The sequence below is a fragment of the Manis pentadactyla genome, chromosome 6 (genome assembly GCF_030020395.1).
Source record: "Manis pentadactyla isolate mManPen7 chromosome 6, mManPen7.hap1, whole genome shotgun sequence".
In the NCBI taxonomy this organism is placed as follows: Eukaryota; Metazoa; Chordata; class Mammalia; order Pholidota; family Manidae; genus Manis; species Manis pentadactyla.
Window position 1 is genome coordinate 111,108,483 of NC_080024.1, and position 13,794 is coordinate 111,122,276.

At 38.1% G+C, this 13,794-nt stretch overlaps 1 protein-coding gene across 7 annotated transcripts in view; it reads right to left on the reverse strand.

Moving 5' to 3' along the window:
- Nucleotides 1-13,794, reverse strand: part of PTPRM (protein tyrosine phosphatase receptor type M) — an 895,627-nt gene that overhangs the window by 269,615 nt on the left and 612,218 nt on the right. The window lies entirely within an intron of this gene.

The window sequence follows — 13,794 nt, forward strand, 5'->3', positions numbered from 1 at the left end:
AGTGTGGGACTCCCTCTTCTACCTTCACTCTTCAGGTTACAAGATCCATACCTTCCCAATTTTAGTATTTCATTTGATATCCATTTTAATAATTAAAGTCAAATCAAAACATTACGATGTGTGTTTTTTGGGGGGCGGGTGGTGGTGGTGGTAGAATTTGGCACTGAGAGCCACAGGCAGCCTGGCTGTCCTGCCCAGGGCCTGGCTGGTACGCTGAGTATGGGGACCTGAGCTCGTTGGTGCGCCTGCCCTGAAGGCCCTGGTAATAAGACTGGAGCTCCGAGCTAACACACAAAATCCTTTGGACGAGATTATATTGAAGAAATGAAAATTTGAAAAATAGGGGAAGGAAAGATATGCAGTATATTTTCATGCACAAAGGCAAGTTTGAAACAGAGTTTGAGGGAAAGTTAAATTAAGTTTCATTGTATAAATGCTCAAATACATCTACTCTATTATTATTAGCTTTCCCTGCCATTTTCAAAGCTTCTTTTCAAGGGTTCTGGAAGAACAAACTGAGTTTCCAAGATGAATTTTCAGAGATGACTGACATTGTCATCCTAAAGGCAACATTAATAAAAATGATCTTTGTTTCCTGGCAGTAAAAGAATCCAAAGTATTATTTTTTAATACAATAAAATTCACCTAAAATTGGGGGGAAGGGTGGTGTCAATGGTAACAAGAGATTTAGCACCTTTTGACAACACACACTACATCAAGTCAGCTCTAATAAGTAATAAAATACCCAAGCCAATATCATTATGTAAGTCCGAGGTTTTACTACTGAATGGCATTTTGGTCTTTGTGATTATGTGTACTGGAATGAATAAAGGAAACATTTTACATTGGAAGTCAGGTATTGAGAGTTTTTTTCCTTAAACAATTTTAGCAACAGCATCTTTTCAGAAGCTTCAAGAACTGACAAGAGAACCCTTAGCCCAGAAGGTTTAAGGTGTTCCCACAGTTTACATTTCTTCAATAAACAGGGGGGGTACAATTAAGAAGCTACTTAATAAGCATTTCAAAAGAACTCTTTTCTTGCTTGATTCTCTGGAGACTATTAAAAATGGTAAGCAAAAAAGAACACAAATAGCAACCAAAAATGACTGATTAATTTGATTTTAAAAATCCATTACACTAAAATAAATTTGTTTGATCCAAGTTCTTCAAGTGTTCAGAGTTTTGCTAACCATTGACCAGACTGTGATAGTGTTGGGCTTTAGCAAAGAAAGGTTTTAGTTTAAAGATAACAATGAAGAAGTAATAAAGAAAAAAACAACAAAAATCCTGCTTCTAAATCCTCAGAATACGGATAAATCCCAAAGATTCCAACAACCATAATTTAAAAACAAAGGTGTAATAAGTTTTCCCAGCATTAGAAGAGACAATAACGAAAATATATTAATTTGTGGAATAGCTCATGACTTCAAAGGAAGGTGTAACCATCTTGGTTCCAAAGAGATTCTGCAGGGAAGATGTCTGTGGGCTCAGGGGAAGGGAGCGCGGATGGCTCCTGGGAGGGGGCAGGATCTTGACAGCTCACGTGACCTAGTAGGCCACTCAGTGCTTCATAGAGAAAGCACCGCTGAGGGGGCAGAGTGGGCACATCTCTTAACCTCCCAATATCTCAGTCCCTTCGTCTATGCTTGAGGATGCTGGCATCTGATAGGAAGTCTGATAGGACAATTTGAGATCGTTTCATAAAGGACCAAGCATGGGCCTGGCACCTGATATCTTCTCAATCCAAGTAACAATGGTTACTCATTATTTGTTACCATAATTATTATTTCTCTATCACAAGCTGCTTGGGTCATAAATGAGACTGAGGAATACTTTACCAGGACCTAGCAAATTTCCCAAAACACAAAAGAAAAGGGATTGCACATTATCTGCAAGTGATGGCCATCATTACAGGCCAGAATGGCACCAACAATAAATAAGAAGGGCTTTCCCATCCAGAGGGAGGCCATCTGTCTTGAGTGCGAACTGATCTTTGAGGTAGATACTAAAACCCAGGTTAACTGATGAGGAGACTGAGTCTCAGGAAAGTTACCCAACCTGCCCAAGGTCACAGGGCGAAAAAGCATCAGGATTTAACCCCAGTATCATGCTGTGTGTGGTTGGTCACATTTTTTAGTATTCTGAGCACCTTTGCACCTTTCTTCCCAGGAGAGAACTGTTATTTATAACTACTCCAGCCAAGTTGCTTTCTCATCATTGTGCTGTTTTGAGAGAACAAAACCCCTTACAAAACTTTGATGATTTTACATAATGAATGCAAAATAATAATAATACCAAACACACATTTGTTCCATAAAATTACTGTCAAAATATGGGTTACCTTTAGAACATAGATCTCATGTAAGTGATCATCACAGTAAACTGGCATAAAAGATAAAGGACAGTGATGATTAGAAATTTTAAGCATATTATCAAAAGTAAGGAATAAAGAGGATAATGACTGAATAGCAATCCAGTCAGCATGTTTGTTGAGCAAATCCTGATATAGTTTTTCCCTTTTTTAGCACCTCAGTTTACAAAGAACTTTCACCTGTGCTAATATTCATGCCAGCGCTGGAGATAGGCAGGGCATGTGATTTCAGAGCTAAAGAAAGACTTTGGAGTTCAGACAACAGTAACAAAGCCTAGGTGCACACCCAAGGCCCTGGTTCATGCCTACTGTTCTTTTAATTTGTGACACCACCTTTCTAAAAAATTAAGTGCTAGGAATTATTTACATTAGAGAGACCAGATTCCATTCACTGTAATCAAAACTTCAGTCATTTGGGGACAACTCAGAGCACACCCTGAAGCGCCTGCCAGCCTCCTCCCACCCAAGCACCCCTGAGTTTGGTGGGGGTCGCAGCTCTGGAGCACCCACCTGATGACCTGTTAACTTTCCAATGGGAAGCTTCACAGACATGTTTACTGCCTCCATGTCCCCACCCCAGTGACTGACCTAATACTGAAATCCAACCATGTCTTTGCCCCATTCAAAATCCCTCTACAGCCCAATCTTTTGTGTGTGTTGGGGGTGGTGAGGCAGGCAGAGGAGGGAAGAGAGGAGATTCCATGCTACGGAAGCATCAAGCGCAACCTGGCACATTTTCAGTACTGAGCAAATATTTACATGATTCCAGCTGGAGGAGGGCTTGAAGCAGAGGCTGACTAGATGGCGGACACCTTCTTCCATGTCAGATGAACTGCAGGTATGACCCAAGGACAGTGGCCAAACACTAAGGGGTTGTTAAGCAGGAGAGTGAAGGACCCCCTTGCAGACACAATGTGGGCTGGGGACTGGAGAGCCGCGAAAGGCAAAAGTATGACCCAGGCCAGTGATGGTGAGGATGGAAAGTAAAGGAGAAAAGTGGGGGTGGCAGTGCCCCTGGGGGGTGATAGGCAGGGTAAATTTTCAAAGGAGTCAGTGCAGAAGTGCTAGATGATAATCACCTTCCTGATGGAATCCGAATTGGTAGCAACAGTTTATTTGAAGCAGTCTGTCTGAGATTTCTCTTTTCATTAAAAGAAAACAAAAAAAACCCAGACTGAATCAAGGGTAAAGGTAGGGTGTTCTTTTAGGCGTCCACACTATGTGGAAAGACCATGGTATTTAACTTCTTTTTAGGGATGAAAATGTAAATTTAAAACCTTTCTTGCTTCTGGTGTGTCTGAGTAGTTAAAAGGAGGTTATAGGCTTTCAGCTTCTTACCTGTGAAAGTTTCAGTGATAATTATTTCTCACAAAATGATGAGGTTTAATTCAATAAACATTTATTGCACACTTAATTAGGTTTGAGGTACTGAATATTTAGAACCTAAATTATGAAAATGATTTTGTGATCATTTTGCATTTCTTATTACATTTATATACATTTTACATGATAATTATCCTAGGAAAATGCTCATTTTCAGTATTAAATGCATAAATCTAATTAAATACTCCAGCGTACTGGTCAAACCTCATTTACTATATGTAAATTTTTAATTGTATTGACTAAGATGATCTCTGTCTGCATCTCTTTAAATTTCTCTTATCCTAGGCTTTTCTATAGATTGCTCCTCTGGTTGGTGGACGTACACCCACCATCTAGCCCTGATTGGCCACTTCCTACTTCTCCTTTGGGTTTCAGCTTAAACAGGCATCTTTGAGATTTCATCCATCTGTCATATGCTCGTAGATTTCTCTGAACTTCTCTATATAGCCTGACCACCATCCTCACACAGTGACTTGAACATAAACATGCTCGATAACTATGTGGTAGACAAGTGAAGAATAAGTGAATGATAGCCATGTCAATCATAAAGGTTCCTGTAACATGTTGCAGTGTTATGAAGGGCAGGGATTTTAACTAGATACTAATAACTACAGAGAACTTTGCCCCTTCTCACTGAGCAGAAAAAACTCACACTGAAACTGGTCAGGAAAACACTTTTCGGTAAAAGGAGCAAAGTGAAAGAATACGGACACACAGAACAACTCAAAAGGGACATGGTGATATGGAAAACACATCATCCCTAATCATTTCACTATCCAACAGGTTGAAGAATTATTCACTTAATTAAGTAGCTGAAAACCAAGTACAGGTAACCATCTCCAGCATAATACAATAATATTCATAATAAAATTTTTTTTGATGAAACAGAAGGGTATCAGCATTTTTGTGTGTTTGAGTGTTCTCATCATAAATGATTATGTTGTGTATATTTATAAGTGCTGGTTGATAAAATGTTCTGCTGAGAGAAGGACACAGAACAGCATCCATCCTTTTGGGTATAGAGCCCCCTCAAAATAGGATCAAGAAGGACTATAACATGAGGAAGGTGGTCAGATCCCCTCTGGGTTGCCCCAAGGTCCGTGGCTCTAGGTGGCACACTGGGCTGGCTTTCACTAGCTGCCCCAGATTATCAGTCTAGAACTTGTGATCTTTTCTCTCATCTATCTGTGATTTTAATACATTGAAAAAGTAGGAGTGAGGCATCTACAGTCAAATCAATTAGTCTTTGTCAAAATTTCCCAGATCTTCTCTCCCAAAAGCTATCAGTCTCAGCTCAGAACATCTCTAGAAATTCATCCCTTAAACTCCCTGGAATCAATAATCATGATTAGAAAGACCCAGCAGTTCCTGACAGCAAATGGCACAGCAGCTATGAGATTCATAACTAAAGCAATACATTGTTCAATTCGAGGCATTTGGGATCTTGTGGTGCTCTGGGTTTACAATTAAGATTACTTTTAAATGATTTCACTCTTAACATTTATAGATGGTTCAGATGGTGGGGGAAAGAAGCAGCATGTGTTGTCAATGGGAAATGAGATCAACGTGTATGTGTACCTCCCTTGCCCTGCTGGGGGCTCCTGGGGTGCTGGCCAGTGTGGGGAATGGGCAGCACTACCTGGTCTCACCTGCAGGGGGGGCGGTCATGGGTAACATATAGCCTCTGCTATGAAGGACACTCAAAGGCTTTTATGTAATTTGTACTTTCAATCTTAGACATTTATCTTTCAGAGAGAACCAGGGGCTTCTTTGGGCACAGCAGGAATTGAGAAATAGTATACTCAAAAACTTAGTTCTTCCCTAGCCCCAGGCAAGAATTAGCCACAATCACCCAATAAGTACACCGGGGGCTGATTCCTTTAGGACTCAGAGAAGCACCTGCACTGTGGCTTCCAGTGAGCAGAGACACCGTGGTCTCTGTTCAGTAGGCATTGCATGCATAATGCAATACATGTGATAACTGTCACAAAAGCAGCTAGCGCAGGCTCAAGGCAAAGGGGTTATTGTGATGCAGCAAAGGAAGGTAGAGAGAAGCAAAAAGAGAAAGATCCAGAAAGTTCTTCTGAGCAAGAGGGACTAATAATACCACATTTTTACTGCTTTTGAAAATTGAGATACAAAATAATTCAGATAATTATTGATTTCAAAAAAATTGTCAGTCATTGTTAAGCTAACTTTTCCATTTCTAGTCTTCTGGAATTCACTTTAACAATACTTTAAGCAATAATATCACTAGTCACTTTGATTAGCCAATACGTTCTTTTTGTCTTCTAAAAAGGAGTAAGCATTTTTGATTCCTCTAAATCCTGTCTCTAAGGCAACTTAGCATTTGGCACTTACAAGACCCACTCCCTTCATGCTGTAAGGTTAGCTATATCATGGGAAGGCCTGACAAAAAGGACCGCAGGAAAGGCTCAGCACATCCCCCAGCCCGTACCTCCTTTACACCTTCCCCATGCCCTACCCAGCTGATCCACCCTCCATGGCTGGGCTGATCTTCCATATATTTTTTTCCTTACCTAAATCTCGTGAATGGCCAAAGGATAAATCTCCACTCCTTGGCATGGAGTGTAGGGTTGCCCAGTCTAGCTCGTCTCCTTTGATGCTCCTTCCATTCTACGTCTCTCTAACTATAACATACTTCTCATTCCTAGATCAGACTAACTTACTCAGTCCCCCTGCCCCTTTGGAGCTTATCTGTCTCATTCATTATTTATTCCCTGTCACATACTTAACGTCCCCTGCAACACTGCCCCACTCCCCCACTCGCCTCCCACCCTCACCACGACATGCATCCCTTGGACCATATCCATTCGTCAAGATTCAGCTGCTTGGCTCCAGAGTTGCTCTTCTCTGAACTGTACTGACCATGCAGCTCACAACATCATATACAAGGCCTCCTCTGCAGCCCACTGGGGCCAGTCCTCATCCCTGCAATAGGACCCCAGGTTACACCCTAGTCTCTCACATCTAGATCGCTAACCCCTGAAGAAGGGAGCCCATAATGGACTTCTCTGCATCCCTGGCGCTTAGCACAGTGCTTGGAACCTAGTGAGCATTTAGTAACTGTGATCCTAACCACAACTCCATGAGATTAGGTGGTATTATCCTTGCTCTGGAAATACAAGGACCCCAAGGTTCATAGATGTTAAAGAAATCTGTAATGGTCACATTGTTAATCATTGAGAGAGTGGGATTTGATACTAGGGTTATTTAACTCTAAAGAGTATGCTCTTTATCATTCATGGGGCTCAATTAAAATTTAGGTCTACAATTTATTTGACACCAATGGTAATTATTTGAATATTAGAATAGTTTCCTCCTTAGAATATGTCAAAGGAGAAAAGAGTGATTCCATCACTCTCAAGGATTATGCATGACACCTGACACCCTTGTATTTTAGAACATAATGATCTTGATTAATTATTGATAGATTCAGGTGGTTTCTAATTAGGTCAGAGCAAAGCCTTGTTTAGCTATGAAAATTATACATTGATTTATAAAAGGCTAATTTAAATTGAAACTACTTTAATTTATAGTGTAGGATCTTTGGATCTTAAGGTAAACTTTGCCTCGTGAGATTTTACATTAGGGTTTTTTCTTTCTCAAAATAACATTGTCACTCCAGTAAGAAAAGAAAATAAAGCCATAAACATTTTTGTGAATAAATAATAAAAATATTTGCAAATCACAAATTGCCTCCTATGACACAGGATCAAATTCTTGGTCGAAACTATTCTGATTAAAATGATAATTTTTAGAATTTGGGGAATAAGTTCTAACATAATCATAATGATTGAATGACCATAAAATGGTACTTGAATCACAAATATCTGTTATGGGAGTGAAAGAAGAATCAGATTCCAAGGTAAACAGAGGATTAATATCCTTTTGTTTTATGGTTAAGTTTATTCAGCAGAGCTGGCAATAACCATAATTAGCTAATGATTCAGGGAAACATCTAATCTTTTTTTAAGGGAGAGTTTATTACCTATTTATAATATCAATTTCTAAAAACTTGCAAATGCATAAATAAATAAGTAGCCAGACACAGTCAATTTAAAAATGCAGTAGAGATATCAGAATTTATAAGGATTCTATTTATGACTTCATTGGTAGAGACAACTGTTAAATCCTTAATTTAATTTTCACGTAAAATGAGATTTTTTGTGATAAAATGAGGCAAACAAAGGAAAAGTTAGAAGAGCAGGGTTGGTCCTATGAAAAACAACACAAATCATCTATTAATATGGTTTGAAGAGTATCACAGCAAGAAAAAGTACTCATATTAGACAGAAAAATAGATATGAGCAAGTGGAGAGAGAATAAAGCCAGTGAAGCCCACTAAAAGGACCTCAAAGAGTTAACCAGATAAAACCAGAGAGCCAGAAAGGACTCACAGAGTTAATGAGTTACTAGCTGAAGTTCCAGAGGCCAGGAGCAACTTGGAATGTCTGGACATTCCGCAGATAAAGAAAAGTATCTGAGGGCAGCCCATGTCTTCACTGTACCAAATAGATCACGCCATTATAAAATTTACTTAGCCTGCAAAAAGTTTATTCTTTAACTTAACCTATATGCTGTTTTTTCCTCTCCTTCCAGCTCCTTAATTGAATAACTTTGTAACCAGGTCAGTATACAGACTTCTGAATCACAAATTAATCTATGTAGACAAAGAATGCTGATATCTGGACCAACACAGTCACATAAATAACCTTATTCTTAAGACAAAACTTCAAAGGAGTTATGAATCACCTGTCTACATCATGGCTTATGCTGACCCCTACCCAAAAGGCCCTATAAAACACTAGACCCTAAACCTTTAAGCACATCTCCTCTCTGTGGTTGCCCATACTCCCCTTTCTTCAAGTGTGTCACTCTCTCTGTTCTACTTCAGATAAGTAGGGAAGGGCTACTGAGAGCTCTGATTTGGGCTCACAAGTTCCCTTCACCTGGGTGATCCGGACAGAACTGTAGCTATGTGATCATGCTCCTCATTACCTCCCAGAAAATCTCCTTTCTTTGTCTTTGGGAAGTTCTCAGAACATAATTTCACTCCACCAGTGCTCTGTGGCTCCCCAAAATCCTGGGGTCGTAGGGACTTCTCATGCTGTGCAGATTCAAGTGGACACAGGACACCAGGTGGCACTGGCTTTAGGAGTTGGCCAGGTATATTTCCTGTGCTGAGCAGGAGTTCAATAAGCTTCCCTTTCTTCCCTCTGTTTTTCCTTCCTTTCTGCTTTTTTCAAGTAAACCTGCCTTTGTCTACCTTGACTCTGGCCTGCTCCTCCTTTGGCCTATATTCAAATAAAACCTTAACTCTGCTTCACTACTGTGTCTCTGTCTTTCAATTCTTTGTTGAGGCGGGGACAAGAGCCAAGGAGAACAACCTCAACCCCCAACACTCACATGGCATTTAGTATATGCAAAGTATGACTTAAAGTGTTTTAAAAAATATCTCCTCATTTAATCCTTACAAGAATCTTCTACTGTTGATCTCCTCAGAGGCTTCTGGCATGAAGGAGAAAAGAATGGGATGTCCAAGCAGGTGGTGTTAACAATAAAAATATCTTTCCTTGGACTTGCAGATGGTAGAAAATCAAATGAATTTCTGCTGCTTTAAAATTTTTTCTTTTTAATTATCTGGTCCATAACATCAAACTTTCTAAACCATAATTAATTATATGCTAACTGTAATGTCTAATATAGTAAACTTCCTGAAATAAAATGCATGATTATCTTCTATCTTTCATTAATAATAATGATCTCTTTCCTTGCTTTTACTGTTAAAAGAGATCTGGTTCACTGTTCCCTCAGAGGTGGCAGTTTTCACAGACTCCCTGACACTTTCATGCTGAGTCCCTTTAACAAACACTCCTGGGTGGTAACTATCTGGGGGCATGAGTGATGGCTAATGGCTAACAGGGAGAATAAATCTCACTTTCCAGACAGCTCCAATATCAAATCAAACATTTTTAGGAAGTATAACAGATTTTCTTAAAATAAATACAATTGTTTTACTGACTATTTATTATTTATTCTCAATGGAACGAAAACTTGTCCTTCACCTTAGTCTAAGAATAAAGCATGATTTTTCAAAGGACAGAACCTTGATTATGAGAAAAAAATAGCAACCTTTAATACACCTTAAATTTCCTGTCTAATTTGTTACAAAATAATAGTTGATGAATAGTTCGAGTAAATCAGGAAACATTACAAGTTAGCAATGAGATTTTTAATATCTGTAGTTAACAAAGTAAGGCGAAGCACCATCAGGCAAAAATGGTAGAGAGGAATGAATGGAAATAGCATGCATTTGCAAAGTCTGCCACAATAATGAATTCATGGGAAAATAAATTTAATGGAAAATCTGGATAGATTATATAAAAATAAATTCTTGACTTATACATGAAACCAAAGTTGTGCTATCATACAAGACTTTTTTTTTAAATCAAAAGTGTTTTGGATAAAATTTATGCTTGCTTTTGCTAATAATAGAAAATATTCCTACCTCATTTGAAATCTTACTTGCACATTATTTAAAAAAGTAAGGCAAACTGTTTCTTCCCATGCCTTATGCCCTCAACTCTTCCCCATTTACAATGTAGTGAAGTTCTTATTTGCTTCAAGATTTTGGCCCTGTACTTAGCAACAGAAACCATTCACAAATTGCTTTTTAAGTAGAAAGGTTGAGGAAGTATTCACTAAGAGGGCAACCATGGTATAAGGCTTTACCAATGACAGTAAAAGCACAGAATTAAAATAACTGCTGATAACTTTATGAGAACCAAGTGGCTACTGTCAGTTAAAATTGCATTTACACCTTTAGTTAGCAGTTTTAATGTTTTGGTTGTTGATGTGATTATGGCCCACCTCCCATCCTCATGGACAGACAATAGGTAAAGATGTTTTCCCCACTCAATAGTTTCTCCTAAAGGAATGAATCAAAGAATGAGTACTTAAAATGGTAATCTTTTAACATGTCACTGAAATGAATACTAGAATATTCAATTAGTTACCATATTCAAGCACTGAGTTTTAGTTAAGAAGACATATAGCTCCAAAACCTTGATGAACAAATTACAGTAACAATACCCAAAGAACAAAAATGGGAGTCATTTGAAAATGCTATCATCTAAGGTTCAAAATGTGACTGAATCTCAAACTACAGAAAATTGATGTATAAAACATCACTAATGAGGAATATTACACTCAGTAGATTATTTATATATATAGATCTATATACCTATAGATCTGTCTACCTATCTATCTATATATCAAAGAGTAAAATCACAGAGAGGAGTTTTGTTAGTGCAAGAAAAGTATAATTCATGTAAAACTCATTATTTAGAGATGCTCCTTTACTGGCAAATTACAAGGGTTTTCTCTGTTGGATTGTGTCTGCATGTAATAAACTATGGAGAGGAGAGAGAAAAATGAGATGATTCTAAATGAGTGGAAGAAACTTAAGCTTTTCCCTATCTTATTGATGAAAAAAAATAGAATCCATGAACAGACATTAAAATTCTGCCCTACATGCTAGTTTACTGCCTGGAATGATGGAATCTGTGCTCTTGCTGGCCAGCTCAGGATTTAAATAATTTTATGTGACAGAGCTGATGTACTGATCAATAAAAAGATAACAACGATCACTTACATTGAGAGTTTAGTGCAATTTCAAGAATCTGTATTAACCAACCTGAGTGTTTGTAGTGGAATCAATGCACAACAGCACCTTACTTAGTGAAGTGCGTAAATGAAGAACGACTGAATTTTCAACACCAATGAATACGAATTAAAGAAAAATCAAATCAATTGAAAGAATGGGTTTTGGAAATTGCACAATGACAGTATTTTTGAACACATAATGCTGTGCAAAATCTAGGAGAGAAAACAGATGTTCACTTCCATTTCCCTTCTTTCTTCTAGTATTTATCTTATCCTTTAGGAAAAGCTTTCTTGTATTGCAGCTTGATTACATGTGCATTTTGCAAATTTCCAGATGTGTTCAAATGTTTTAATCTACATTATGGCTTTATATTTTAGGTCCTTATGATTCCCTAATCAGAGTTCTTATTTCTCTAAACATTAAATGAAATTGAAAATTTTCAAATACCCCATTTAGTTTGAGAGTATTATAGAAATTTTTTCCAAACTAGTCTTTCTAGATATATGGGTCTTCCATGTACTCAACTGACAATAAGTCCCATTATGTTGTCCTATAACACTGACTGCCATGAAGAGAACATTCACTTTTCTGGAAAAAAAAAAAAATCTTTTTAAAAGGTGAGGTTGAGACAATCTCCTCTCTCAAATTTCTGCCAATAAAATTCACACTTAAGACAAGCATCCTTCCAGGAAGGGCTGTATCTGAAGTGGATTTACCTGTAATGCTTACAGATAGTGTCCCACAGATTTGATCTTGATTCTAGCATGGTGGATTTAGATGATGAACCTAGATAATAAATCTACTAATTTCAAGATGTTAACAGTGTAGAAGAAAGTATAATAGAGGAAGAATGCAGTGACCTTGGCAAATTCAAGGAATGAGTTTAGCCAGTAAGAAGATGATGTTTAATCAAAGCACAGTGCTGCTGAGCTTGGAAAACAGGGCATCATAGCAACTCTGAAAGGCGGTGCAACATCAACAGAGATCTTAGCTGAGTTAGAGAGCTGGGCCTGATGGAATGATGTAAGGCCTGTGATGCTAGCTATGCATTTTGGACATTCTGACACATTGTAATCTGTGTTTTTGTAGACATAAGAATAGGAAGACTGAGGCTCTCTACAATTAGCTGACTAATAAGGCTCCAATGTCTTCAAAAACAACTAGAAACATGTAAAAGAAAAACAGTAACAAAATAATGCCTCAGCAAGGGATGTGGTAGAAAATCTGAACAGTAGCTTGGAAGGCAAGTGACACTTTAAAAAGTTAAGGGAAGGGGGACTGGGAATAGGTCTGATGTAGATTGCCCAAAGGAATATTATTTGAAAACTTAGACTTGGAAGGATCTATACAAAGACATGGATGGAAATATGACTTGGAAGGGTTTGCAGGAAACATGCCATGAGAAGAGGAGTTATTATATAGGCATAAGATGAAAAAGGAGTACCTGGCTCTTTTGGAGAAATGGTTAGGATTTCAGCTTCCTTCATGTTGAGGGCATTGACAATGAGTGACCTCTACCCTTCCATTTTATCATGATGCTTCTATAATAGAACACGGACTCCTGTCTTAATGGCCCATTATTGCTCAGTCTGGGCAACTGTAAGTTGGTCAGAAAGGATGATCAGAGCATCAGTTTTCATTGAATAATTCCAGCTTTCTGGAGTGAAAAAGATCTGACCCAGAGCCACAGCATATTTGGGTCCTGGGCAGCCATTTAATAAGAGTGTGCCTTGGGTCATTCAGATCAGTGCAACTGCACAGCACCACACACAAATCAACCCAAAAAGGACCTGGGGAGTGTCTGTGGCATCACTTTTCTAGCAGTTATAGTATCGTAAGTTTGGAACAGAGCTTTTACCTATTTCATAGCATTCGCACAAACTGCACCTATGAATGGCAATACTATATCTCTCACATGATACATGTTGAGTAAGCCAACAGAGTCAACTAAAAATTGTCTAATAACCTTTTACAGATTTTTGAAATAAAAATTTCTGATTCCACCTTAATTTGACTTCACTCTCAATGAATGCTATTGTTTTTACTCTGACTCTGTGGACTGAAACCTGCATATATCTTATCAGATAGAAAGAAGCCCAGCTGATCGCCCTATGATCTTATTGTGCAAACATGACTAAATAGGACTAGGTTTCACAAGGTTAATAAAATAAAATTCCAGAAAAGGAACATAGGAACAAACCCTGCATAGCCTTAAATGTGAATACAAGTTTTTCCTTGAAGCATGCTATTCAAAGTAATGGGTTATTTTGAAGGGAATCTATTCTGATTGTAAAAAATTTCTAAATCCCTCTGAAACAAGTCGAATTTTCATTTATATAGATTAATGAGC